The 12,933-nt window shown below is 37.6% G+C and overlaps 1 long non-coding RNA gene across 1 annotated transcript; it reads left to right on the top strand.

The window, feature by feature from the left end:
• The first annotated feature begins 6,697 nt into the window (after positions 1 to 6,697).
• LOC113303436 lies at positions 6,698 to 8,423 on the top strand. The gene is made up of 2 exons (XR_003337484.1): positions 6,698 to 6,785; positions 8,047 to 8,423. It is a non-coding gene; the product is annotated as an uncharacterized LOC113303436 (long non-coding RNA).
• The last annotated feature ends 4,510 nt before the right edge of the window (positions 8,424 to 12,933 follow it).

Below are 12,933 nucleotides of genomic sequence, written 5' to 3'. Positions count from 1 at the left end.
CACCATGTGACGGAGAACTACTGAGATGCATAAAACCAGATACTTCTATGAACTACTGTGATGGAATTCTTTCCCATTTATCCAATATAAATCTATCGGGAACTGTTCTAGGTGGGTTTTCTGAAAGCCAAATGGGCACCTTTTTCTGATAATACAAAAGAAAATTATGTCAAAATTATGACATTTCAACACAGTTTCTCATGAAAGAGCCTTAAGCCACTCCGGGAAACCAATAATCTATAACACAGTGCTAATGATTTTTACTTCTTTAGCAAAATAATCGTATCCAAATTTGGGGCATACAGACTTATTATGCCAACCCATGGAAAATGATAAGGGGTGTTCTAGTGATGCTCAAGTTACTATAATCCTCTTATATAATTTAAAAAATTACATTATCACCCTTCAACAAAATTAAATTTTAATCCTAAAACCTTCCCACTAATTAATTAGCCTTCTACTAATTATCTGTTACCCCACTAATTAACCGTTACCTAATTAAATAAAAATTAAAAAACTTAAACTCTTTCACAATCAAAATCATTACTTCCTCTTCTTCTCCTTTCAGCCGAAGAACAACCGAACTCTCCCTCTTATTTTCCAAAATCAAAATCGTTGATTCACAAAATTCCGTTTTTTCGATTAAACCCATAAACAATATGGTACCTCGTTATAAGCGATGTGCTAGAGGTAGGAAGCATAATCCGGGAATTGCTTATGTAGCAAGAGATTATGAAGAGACGTGTTTTTTTAAATCCCGTCTAGAAAGTCTTTCTTGCATACAGTTCACTCTAGAAGGTGTAAAATCTTCATATGATGTCTGATTTCTGTGGTTGACCTCAATCCTCGAACAGAAGAGACTGACTTAGCATCTATTGCAAGAATTTTTGACTTTTGAGTTTGTTTGGATGATGATAAATGCTTTCGAAATTGAAACTTAAGAATTTCCAGATTGCATGCACTTCACCGTGATTACCATATCTTCTAAATGGTAATTTGAAACGCCAGGCCTTTTTGATGCGTTGAAGAGAAGATAAAATGAATAATTCTCGTCAAGGATTCGTCAGTATTCCATGTGTAGGAGTTGTACGATCATCTCGTATAAGACTCAGGTATCTTTCTGTTAGTTATGGAAAATTTGGGATGGATTTATATTCATATATCTCCGTGTTTTCATATCTTGGTATGAACCTCTTGTGTTTGGACAATACTGACAAATCATAGCTACACCTCCATATTGAGAGATGAATCCGAAATAGCTGTGCTCGTTGAGTGTCCATCATGTGCTGGAGATGGTTGTATCTACCTCATTACCAGTGATAAATGATATGAACGTCATGGCCATGGGTACTTTCCATGAAGGTGTTCTCGAAGAAGAATGAGATGACTTGATGAAGTTGCTATGAGGATTCCCTAGTTCGGCGTAGTGTGTCTTCAATAGGAGTTCAGTGTTGTCGAGACGGGTAATAACAGCAGCTGTGTAATCCCCATTATGGACATGATCGGGAGTGAGGGTAAAGCTTCCAGTCATATGGTATTCTGATGTAGAGAGGTTTCGTTTATGATGATTTGATTTCTTCAGCAGTGACTAAAAGGTTTCTCTGGCTTGGTAGACAGAGACATGTTGAATGAGTTTGTGACATCCATGAATAATGTTGCAACCTTTTCAGGCGTTGACAGGGGTATTAGGTCTTCATGCTCCCACATACATCGTGATGAGCAATTTCTAACATCCATCTTCAGTATTTGATGAGACCTTCTGGTTGAAGGAGGTGTGTGTGTTTGTTAGAGCATTGCTCGGTCGAACTCGCATGCGTTGCTATCTCAAGCATGTTTGTCAATGTTAGTGATCAAAAGTATAAGTCTTGATTTCTAGCCTATTTGTAGATGTCTCGGACTAGGACATAGATAGTGTAGTTGAGCTTAAATATCTCGACGTTCATCTCTTAAAGACGAAGAACTACTAAGGGGAGCTTGTGGAATAAAGTTATGTGGAGACTTGAACTTATCTATCACTTGGAAATTCTATTTCTACTATCTCCTATATTGAGACATAAGTCGTGTTACGATATAGTTTTATCATACACATTTGAGATTTCGAGATGAGTATATCTCGCTTACTTATTTCTCGAAATATGTGTTGGTAAGCTTTCGCTTCGACCAAGTTCATCTTATATCATCAGAAAATTTCCTAGTAACATCTTACATGGTTTGTGTGATACAATCATTTGGTGTAAGACTTGGAAGGTTTCAATAATGATTATTTCAATATTTTGAAAATTGCTTTGATGTTAATAGTGTGTGAAAACGGATATTGACATTATAGAAGAATGTTTCAATGATTGAAATAAAGAGTTGATGATGGAACCGTATTTGGATATAAGCATATATTGTGTGTTCGCACATTAGTGTATAAGTCCATAAACCAGAAGCCAAGAGTATGCATATGTGTGTATACAAAATTGGTGAAGGAGACATGTTAAGTATGCGTACCCGTACGCATACTGGCGGAAGTTCTCGAACCGAGAATTTCTGCTGAGTTTGGTTTTGGCAAAACTCTTAACTAGTCACCTTAAGTATGCGTACCTGTACGCATACTGGCAGAAGTTTTTGAACCGAAAATTTCTGCTGAGTTTGAGAACTTTACACACTCAAAAAATTGGTTGCTTAAGTACGCATACTTAAGCTGGTTACTTTGTCAAACCAGTCAAGTCCATGAACTTAAACATTTAAATCATAAGGAATGCAATCTTTGCAAACCGTGGCTACAAGGTTCATGATTGATTCAAGTGAATCAAACCGTTTGATTTCAGTTGTGTTTTCTAAACAATTGAACAACTCTTAACTAGTTTCATTTGAGTCATTTGAACTAGTTATGGTTAAGATGAATAAGGTTGATATGGGAGTAATTATATGGATAGCCTCGGTTAACTATTTGTGAACCAACATGGTGTACACGTTTAGGTACGGTTACATAAACCTAAATGAGGGTACATTTCATTTGTGTGTAACAAGTTAAGTTCGATCTAACAGTTGAAAGATATTAGCTTGGTTGAATCAAGTTTTTCATCTAATGGTGAATACTGAATACTTTGTTACCAAGGTAACTTGGACTGCAAACCCTGATTTGAAAACTATATAAAGGAGAACTCTAGCAACTGGGAAACCTAATCCCCACACCTCATGTGTGTTACTAGTTGCATAACTAAAGTTGATTCTCCTTTAACCTTAGGTTTCTTCTCGATACCCTGTAGGTTAAAGACTTGAAGACTTCATTGGGATTGTGAAGCCAGACCCAACTATTCTCTTTGTATTTGCGTGATCTGATTTTGCTGTTTCTACCGTGTTGAGTGCAATTGAAATAATTGGCTCGAGATTTTATATCTCCGATAGGCAAGATAGAAAAGTAATCACAAACAAACTTCGTCTCATCGTTTGTGATTCCACAATAAATTGTTTCGCTAATCTATTAAGTTTATTGTGAGGTGATTGATAATACTAGGCTGTTCTTCGGGAATATAAGTCCGGTTTATCAATTGGTTCCTGTTCACCTTGATTTATCAAAAAACGGAACAAAAAACTCTTGGGTATTTCTATGGGAGACAAACTTATTCAATTCTATAGACTTTTCTGTGCGAGACAGATTTGTCTATCAAGTCTTCCACTTTGGGTCGTAGCAACTCTTAGTTGTGGGTGAGATCAGCTAAGGGAATCAAGTGAGTAGTATCCTGCTGGGATCAGAGACGTAAGGAGCGCAACTGTACCTTGAATCAGTGTGAGATTAATTAGGTTCAACTACAGTCCAGTCCGAAGTTAATTGGTAGTAGGTTAGTGTCTGTAGCGGCTTAATACAATGTGGTGTTCAATCTGGACTAGGTCCCGAGGTTTTTCTGCATTTGCGGTTTCCTCGTTAACAAAATTCTGGTGTCTGTGTTATTTTTTTTCCGTATTATATTTTTTTATATAATTGAAATATCACAGGTTGTGCGTTAAGATCAATCAATTAGAATATCCAACCTTTGGTTGTTGATTTACATTGATTGACACTTGAACATTGGTCTTTGGTACTGTTCAAGTAACTCCTCTTATATTCAATCGGGCTCGCAGATTTCTATTTGCTGATTGCAGATTGAATTAAGAGTTACAGATATTAAACTCTTTAATATACTTTATTCTAGATTGAATCTGACTGTCTAGTTGATTCTCTAGAAAGTGTATTGGAGTAAGTCCTCTCAGATTGCCAAACGAATTGTTGGGTGTGGTTGTTAGACCCCCGCATTTTTAGTGTTGAATCTCAAAAAGTAATGAAGGAGCTTTCAGTCCACAAGTGTAAGTTATTTGGATATAATACCAGATAAGAAATAATATGATAGCGTCAGCACGAGTGCATGCCCTCAGGTTCTTGACAGATCAAGAGAAGTCATGAAGTTTGAAGATGCCCCTAGTTGTCAGTGAAATGTTAGGGATGAAGCGAGAACCTGAATTGAAGTTGGAGTTGGTCGTGTTAGCGTCTGGGTTGTTGAGCCGCAGCAAGGTTTTCCTTCCTTGTAAGCATTGAATGAATTGAAGAAGTTTTTCGGAGGTGTCAAGGAGGAGGGGAATGAGATGCAAAGTGTTTTCTTTTTGCTATGAGTATTGGGCATCCTTAAGGATTATATATACTTCAAGAAGCGTCTTTTGAGATATCCTATGCATCTTTGATTGTTGTAGGGGATAAGTTTCCACAAGCAATCCTCAGCCACAGTTCTCTTTAGTTACTAGAGTCTTGTTCTTTGAAGTAGACTTGGGATGATTTTCATCCTCGTTTAGAAATTGCAGATGTCTACAAGGTATGACGTAGTTGAGGGCGGTGAGAACATCCCTGCATCGTACCTTTAAGAAGTAGAGGAACTCATCAAAATTTGGGAGATTCTTGACAGGGTAATTCATGTAAACCCTCAGTCCCCAGAGGTGGTTCACCTGATTCATCTTTTACGGTTGGCAAACGTCGAACATGGGAGGATTTAATAGCACTATATTGTATCCATACTTTCAATTTATCAATCACCTCTTCTATCATGGGAAATTAAAATCTGAGAAGGTATGGGTTGCTCTCGGATGTTATGGTCATTGCTTTCGTGAAGTTCGGGATAGAGTTTGGTGGAGATTGTCTTTGACCAGTGTTGGGGCTAGGGATAAAGCCGGAGTTAAGGCTAATGTGGAGTGCTTAGTTTGTAGCACATATTGAGTTGAATCCTTCATATTGACTGCTTCTTTGATGACAATATTTATGTATGGTTGGATATTATGTTGTTTATTGACCACACGTCCGCTCTCACAAATATCTCCAGTGTTTTGTTCTCTGTGAGGTCTTGCTCTATCTGATAGGGAAGATACAATTGTTACTGATTGCTTGGCCACCTCATGGAGTTCAGATAAGTTCTGGCGGCGTAAATTTTATAATTGCCCTCATGATCCCCTAATAATTTTAGAAATTAAGAGGTATGATCATGAGAATTCCCTGCCTCTTCATATAACAAGAAGGGCGGAGAGAAACATCTCTCTTGCAAAGGAATCCTCTGGATTTCTATTGGGTAAGGACGTTGGTGTTGATATAATGGAGATGAGTCTTCCTTTCTACAATTATGTAGGAGCCTTTCCAAATATTCACGGGTAATAAAATTGGATTGTTGGCTTCTTTCTGGTCCACAATCAGGTATAACACGAATTTTTCTATCATCTTGCATGCGAACTTTTGATGTTATCAATACCGGTATTCTTAGAAGCGTTTGGCTTCATCTAGTGTTGCCTTTGCTTTGAAGTCAGTTTCTCTACTAGAGATTTGAGATAAGTGAGTGTCTCCTTATGAGTGGATGTCATGTCAACTTAATTAATTACAAGAGTTTTCATTAAATTCAAAACATTCTCTCGATATTGACAGAGAGAGTTGGCGGTGGTCGGAGTAACATCTGGAGTGACATAAAGTGATACCATGAATATCCGGAATGATATACTTGGTATTGACAAAACATAATTGAGAGTTTATGAACCCAACCTAATATCAACTATTTTTTATTTTGATTTTTTCAACCGTGAGATTGATATCCCGCTACAGTCGTCAATCTGTTTTGGGATAAAAACTGATTCTAGTGAAAAGAGTAAAATGTGGGGTAAGGTGATGCTTGTGTGACGAATGTGTCTGAACCCTAATATGGTGTTTGGAAAACTCATGAGAAGTTACTTCTTGACTTAATAAGTCAAAAAGCAATAAATTAGTATGGGAGTGAAAATAATAACAAAAAAGCAACTCCTAGGAGAATTTTTACAGAGTAATAGCAGCAAGGGAATGAACAGTGCAAGCAGCTGAAAAGTTTGACCAGGGGGATCGCAATCGTCAGATGGGATGACCACAGAAGACGGACCGTTGGATTAGAAGCAGCTCTCCGTACGTCGCACATGTCACTTATATAAATGTTACAAAACAAGTGTAATAGGACTGTTACAACAGTTGTTATTAAAATGTTACAGTAAGTGTTACAAAAACTGTTACACAAACTTTTTCCATAACTGTACAAAAATTGTTGCTGAAACTGTTACAAAATACCCAGCCCCCTAAAATTCCATTGGCGCGCGAAGCACGCGAGAATTGCTTCTAAGAAAAGCAACTTATGTCCTCGATTTTCGTATTAATACTCTTTTTTATTCTTTTTATTTTTCTCTTTCGTGTTTCTCTCTGCGATTTCTATAGTTCATCGTAATGGAATCAACTACCATGAAGACTATTAAGATGAGAATGATCTCATAAGGTAAACTAATCAAATCATTGCAATATGTTACTCACATATGTTTTTCTTCTTGTACCCTATCTTTAGTTTGTTTTGATTAAACTACAAAAGGAGTTTTGAACCTTAGATCAAATCAGGAAGGACGGACAAATAGAACGACATTACATGAGTATTAAGGTAAGTACATACAAAGAAGCTATAATGAATCTGGAACTAATTGGAGACTAATGATTTTTCTTTTGCATAACTCATTCCATTAATTTAGTTGTCTTTGCTAACAGTCATTATGTTAGTGTTTTGCAATTAATGTGTTTTCCCAATTGATTTGAATAATTGTGATGAATGGTTACAACCTAAGCCTTGACGGGATTCAATTTAATTAGATGATTTTCACAATAAAATCCAACAAATGATAATTTTATCATAAAATGATGCAGTTATGAAACTAAATGGAAAATTTTGTTTGCATTCTTAGCATTTTGATACATTGAAGCCATTTTATTGATTGATCAATAAAGATGTAAAGAATGTGTCTGAGTTTTATTTCTAGGATTTTGGTTTGGAAATTGGTTTTATTTAATTATTTGAAGCTAGTAGATGATTTGAAAAGCATCTGTATTGGGTTTCCCCAATATATGAAACCTCTGTTGAAGACATTGTAACAGGTCCACGAAGGTTTAATCAATTTTTGGTGTATCCTCTTGATCAATAAACTAGAACTAAGGTCACATATTTATTGAACTATTTTTTTTAGTTTTCACCAAAAAAATAATATGATAAAGTTTTTGAAGTGTATCAGCTACTATGAAACGTATGTTCATTGTGCGTGTATAGATTATTTGAGAGATAAAATGAAATGATAGGAGTGGTACATCAAATAAACCAACAAATCTATTGATACCAAAACATTGATCAGGTGAGAATTTTTGTGAATATTTTTGCTTTTGTTTGTGTTGCGGAGAGAGTCGAGAGACTACTCAGGAAAAATACTATTTACTTCGTTGGTTCGTTAACCATATACCGATATAATATTTTGTGTTATATACAATAGAAGGTCGAGGCTGCATCTGAGTCAAATTAATTTTAATATACTTCAATTTAGTAATTTTGTATATAATGACTGCGACATTTACTAGATTTGCAATTTTGTCGACTTATATACTAATAGATCTGTTTTTATTGTGTTTATTTTTCACTTTGATAGATGAAATTTGCCTGCGATCTTTTAATATGAAGCTATATCGATGTGATTTACTTATGAGAAATTTGAACCATAATGCAGATACACATGTTGGATAGTAGAAGGACTTGATATGCACATGAGGTAGGGTGTCGTAACGCAAGGGGGTACACCAAAGACGCTTTGTTCTTGGGATATGGATATGACGATATGGTTATTCATGGCAAAGGCTGAAGTGAGCAAGATTGCTAATAGGGGGACTGGTTTTGCTTGGGAGTGTACCTGCACACTAATAAGACAAAACAATATTTTCCTTGGGGTTGTTACACCGCCAAGCAAGTTGGTACCCCCATTAGCAGCGTTGGAAGTGAGGAAGTGATTATATCCTAGTGAATCTCAAATAGGACGTTATAATTGAACTTTTACTGAAATGAAATTTGGGAACAATTCTTAAAACTTGATGGCAAACATATTTCTCATGCTCTCTCTCTATATTGACTCAAGTATTCTAGATTTATCCGATTAGTGTCGTTGGTTGTTGCACTATTGACATATGCATTCATACGCTAGTATGAAGAGAACAATGATCGTTGATAATAATTATTTGATTCAAGTATTCTAGGTTTGTCCGATTAGTGTTGTTGGTTGTTGCACTATTGACATATGTGTTTAGACGCTAGTACGAAGAGAACAATGATCATTGATAACAATTATTTCAACTTCTGATATTACTTTGTTGCCAAACTTGCTTTCAACTTTTTAAATTTTAAGTCACCCAGTTTCCAAACTAATTTATTTATATTTTTGGTTCTCAGAAGTGCTTCTGAGAAGTCCAAAACAGGCTATAAAAAAATATAGTATGGAGGTACTTTAGATTCGATAAATCAATATGTACAATTATGGCCTTAACCAAGAAAGGACAGTACTAGTCTTGCTTTAGTCACAAAGGAAAGAGAAATGTTGGTCTTAGGAAAGGAAGAAGAGCAAGTGTTGAGATCAGACTGTAGGAATCTATTAAGTTTTATATGTGGGTGTTAGTGTGTGGAGATTTTTTTGTACGACTAAGAGGAAGATTTTGTGAAAATTAGGTGATAGACTTGTTTGGAGGTAATTGATTGTCTCTCCTTGTCTGTCTGTTCAGTTTCCAATAGATTGAAAATGTATTTTATAAGTAGTATTTTTACACCCTGGCCTCGTATGAAGTGGAGGTTGTAAAGTAGTAATTAAGTGGAGATCGTGGAGAATATGTTAAAAACCATGTCCCTCTTGTTAGGGAAGACTGGACGGTTACACATCCATTTGAAAAAGCGTGGGTCTAACAACCTCACTCAATATTTCTCTTAGCAATCTGTATAGACTAACTCCAATATACTTTCAAGAGAATCAACTATATAGTCAGACTCAATCTTAATAAAAAGTATATCAAATAGTTATATCTCAATCTTTCAATTCAATTCGCAATCAAACAAAGCCCGGTTGAATATAAGAGAGATAACTTGAACGGTACCAAAGACCAATATTCAAGGATCAATCAGTTTCAATCAACAACCAAAGGTTGGAATTACCAATTGATCGATTCAATGCACAACCTGTGATATTTCAATTATATAACAAAATATAATGCGGAAAAGAAATAACACATGCACCAGAATCTTGTTAACGAGGAAAACCGCAAATGCAGAAAAACCACGGGACCAAGTCCAGATTTGAAAACCACACTGTATTAAGCCGCTACAAACACTATCCTACTACAAAGCTAACTTCGGTCTGGAATGTAGTTGAACCCTAATCAATCTCACAATGATTCAAGGTACAGTCGTGCTCCTTACGTCTTTGATCCCAGCAGGGTACTACGCACTTGATTCCCTTAGCTGATCTCACCCACACTAAGAGTTGCTACGACCCAAAGTCGAAGACTTGATAAACAAATCTGCATCACACAGAAAAGTATATTGAATAGATAAATCTGTCTTGCACAGATATACCTACGATTTTTTGTTCTGTCTTTTGATAAATCAAGGTGAACAGAACCAATCAATAACCCGGACTTATATCCCCGAAGAACAACCTAGAATTATCAATCACCTCACAATAATCTTAATCGATTAACGAAACAAGATATTGTGGAATCACAAACGATGAGACTAAGGTGTTTGTGACTACTTTTCTATCTTTCTTATCGGAGATATAAATCTCAAGCCAATCTTACGATTTTACTCAATCACGATAGAAACAACAAGATAAGATCACGCAACTGTAGAGAAAATAGTTGGGTCTGGCTTCACAATCCCAATGAAGTCTTCAAATCGTTAACCTATAGGGTTTCGTAAAAACCTAAGGTTAAAGGAGAATCGACTCTGGATTATGCAACTAATATCACACATGAGGTGTGGGGATTAGGTTTCCCAGTTGCTAGAGTTCTCCTTTATATAGATTTCAAATCAGGTTTTGCAATCTAAGTTACCTTGGTAACAAATCATTCAATATTCGTCGTTGGATGAAAACCTGATTAGATTCAAGCTAATATCTTTCAACCATTAGATCGAAATTATCTAGTTATACACAAATGAAATGTAACTTCATTTAGGTTTGAGTAACCGTACCTAAACGTGTACACTTAGTCGGTTCAACAATAGTTAACCAATAGTTATCCATATGAGCACTTTCATATCAACCTTATTCATCTTCACCATAACTAGTTCAAATGACTCAAATGAACTAGTTAGAGAGTTGATCAATTGTTTCGATCTCATAGAAGTATACAAGACACAATCGAATCAAAATCAGTTTTGGTTCACTCGAATCGATTCATGAAAATTATAGCCACGTGTTGATGGTGGATTTTAGTTCAGGGATAAAATTGTAAAACCAATTTTAATATGCTGACATCCTACAAAAGGATAAAGTCATTTGATAAGCGATGAGCGCAGGAAACCTGTCGCTTTATTTATTTGAAGCAATTCGATAAATATACAAAATTCACCCTGAATGGTGCATGTAGCAACAATCCCAAATATTCTGTGAATTTATAGCATTATCAATTAATGCATGATTTGCCTAGTATTTCCTATGTTTTTCCTCTCCGAACTCTCATTATTAGCATGACATGACGACTGAGTGTTCACTCTTAGCAGAGTAGCATGAATCTCCAAGTGCCAATTTCGAGACATGCATGGAATACCCGTACAGGCTATACCATTCTCTAACAAAGAGAATCTCGTATCGACGTGCTTATATTTTCCCGGTTGAGCATGTTTAATTTCCTAAGGGAAATCTGGACTGTCTGTATCAGTCTCAGAAACGATCACGGCCACGCAAGTGGACCGTATGATTTAACTAGCCTAGCCGAACCCTAGCAGGAGCAGGCGATCACTGTGATGACTACCGGCGGGACCACTTGTGCCCTAGCAGGACGAACATCACATAAACTCCTCCCAGCACGTCAAACGCCAGCCAAAAAATAGGGTGGTTGCGCTCTTTTGGAAGAAGCTCGACGAGCTTAGACTGTTCAAGGCAGTCTTAAAATCATCACGACCGTCCAACTTCACTAGCCTAGTTGGACGGCTTAGATCATCCCGCGAATGATCAGTGGAGCGCTAATGTACACATTGGCGGGCCCGTTCTATCCCTACCTGATCGGCTTGCTCACGGCATGGTCATAGAGCCATGAGCGTTTGCCCGAAACATGATGGGCGTGAGGCTTTTCAAGGGTCACGGGGATTCCACTAGCGTCTTAAATTGATCCAACCATCCAACTTAGCCAGCATATTTGGATGGCTTAGACCGCACCTAGAACCATCAGGGAGGTGCACATATGTTCACCGTCAGCCCAACATGGTCCCCACGCGATCGGTCTCCTCAAAGCAGAAGCGCAGCTCTCCAAACCATTTGGACAAAATCATGCGTGCGCGATTGTTTTAAAACCCTAATTAGGGTTCGCGGCGATGCATATGTGTCGTAGTTTGATCACGTGCATCCATCTTCGCCAGCCTAAACGGAAGGTGTAAATATAGACTTAAGAGGTACCAAGAGTGTCAACGTGATCACCGTGGGACCACCTATGTGTGTGACCCACCGGTCTGGGACAACCATGGCCGAGCGCCTCGAAACGCGCGTGTAAAGTTGGCATGTCACGCGGCTGCGACAATGGATTTCTATCGCAAATCGATCATGACCACTCATCTTTTCCGGTCAAATTGAGTGGCCTAGATCAAGCCTTCATTAGAAAAAGCGGTATGGACATGTACACCGGAAAGCCCTCTATACGCATGCCCGGTCGGTCCCACCAAAAATAATTTCCATGCTTGAATTCGATAAATCCAAAGAGGGACGCTTGCGCACCTCTTAAAAATCCTAAAATTCCATCAACGGTCACAAATAAGTGCCGTAAACCAATCTAGTCCGTCCAAATTTACTAGCTTGGCCGGATGGCCTAGGTTAAAAGATAGGTAACCAATGAAGTACCTCGACGATCACCGTCCGCCACTCTTCCATAAGGAGTGATCGACCATGAGATAACTCACCCATGCGTCCTCCAAACGATCACTCGAAGATGGTTGGGCGTGATGATATTTTAAGACGCTTAATCCGCGACTTATTCGGTTAAGCTTTAAAACAGTGATGCTTCATACATATTAATTTTTTCGATACATTGTATGCATCGAGTATACACGATATTTCATGAATATCGATTTCTTAAATAACTTACTTATTTAACCTAATATCATCACGTGCTATTTCCTGCGGGCCCCACGACTCAAACCACTCACTCGAGACATCAAACATGTCACAAACTGGGGGATACTTACTGGGGTATTGGTCTGGCGGTTTACAGCGTGCGGCGTGCAACGCGCCCATATATAAGAACGTGTCAGGAGGTATGGACGGTTAAGATGATGAGGGAAGTGGGATAAGACGTGCAATCACCTACACAACCCCACTACTCCATCACTAAACTCCCTCCACTTCCTACGAGATGAGGGTTTGCGC

The sequence above is a fragment of the Papaver somniferum genome, chromosome 8 (genome assembly GCF_003573695.1).
Source record: "Papaver somniferum cultivar HN1 chromosome 8, ASM357369v1, whole genome shotgun sequence".
Lineage (NCBI taxonomy): Eukaryota > Viridiplantae > Streptophyta > Magnoliopsida > Ranunculales > Papaveraceae > Papaver > Papaver somniferum.
Note: the sequence above shows the minus strand (reverse complement) of the source record. Positions and strands in the feature narration are given on the sequence as shown.